A 305-nucleotide genomic window follows, 5' to 3' on the forward strand; every position below is an offset into this window, starting at 1 on the left:
GAAAAAATGGTGGTTTTTCCAAACTCAAAAAAAAAAAAAAAAAAAAAAAAAAAAAAAAGGAGAAACATTGATTTATAGAGAGAGAGAGAGAGAGAGTTTTGACCTTTCACCTTCAGATGTGTTCTCCGAGGAATGAACAATGAATGGATTAGACGTTTGACTTTGCAAAAAGATTCTTAGGTAGATGAAGAGCGTACGGCGGTGAATTTTATTGGGAAAGCTCGGACGTCACGACTCGGGGTATCGAAACGACGAAACCACCACCACCACCAGCAGCGGCAGTTTGCTCCGAGATTTTGTCTACT

General features: G+C 39.7%; 1 protein-coding gene across 4 annotated transcripts in view; it reads right to left on the minus strand.

Moving 5' to 3' along the window:
* The window catches only part of LOC21403911, a 3,531-nt gene extending 3,226 nt beyond the window's left edge, over positions 1–305 (minus strand). For 2 of the 4 annotated variants that reach the window (XM_024161163.1, XM_024161160.1), the window contains exon 1: positions 111–305. The gene's annotated coding sequence lies outside the window, so the exon portion shown is untranslated. Of the gene's footprint in view, positions 1–103 lie in introns of all 4 variants that reach the window. The other 2 variants (XM_024161162.1, XM_024161158.1) reach the window with 1 other exon arrangement.

Source organism: Morus notabilis, unplaced genomic scaffold, assembly GCF_000414095.1.
Source record: "Morus notabilis unplaced genomic scaffold, ASM41409v2 Scaffold241, whole genome shotgun sequence".
In the NCBI taxonomy this organism is placed as follows: domain Eukaryota; kingdom Viridiplantae; phylum Streptophyta; class Magnoliopsida; order Rosales; family Moraceae; genus Morus; species Morus notabilis.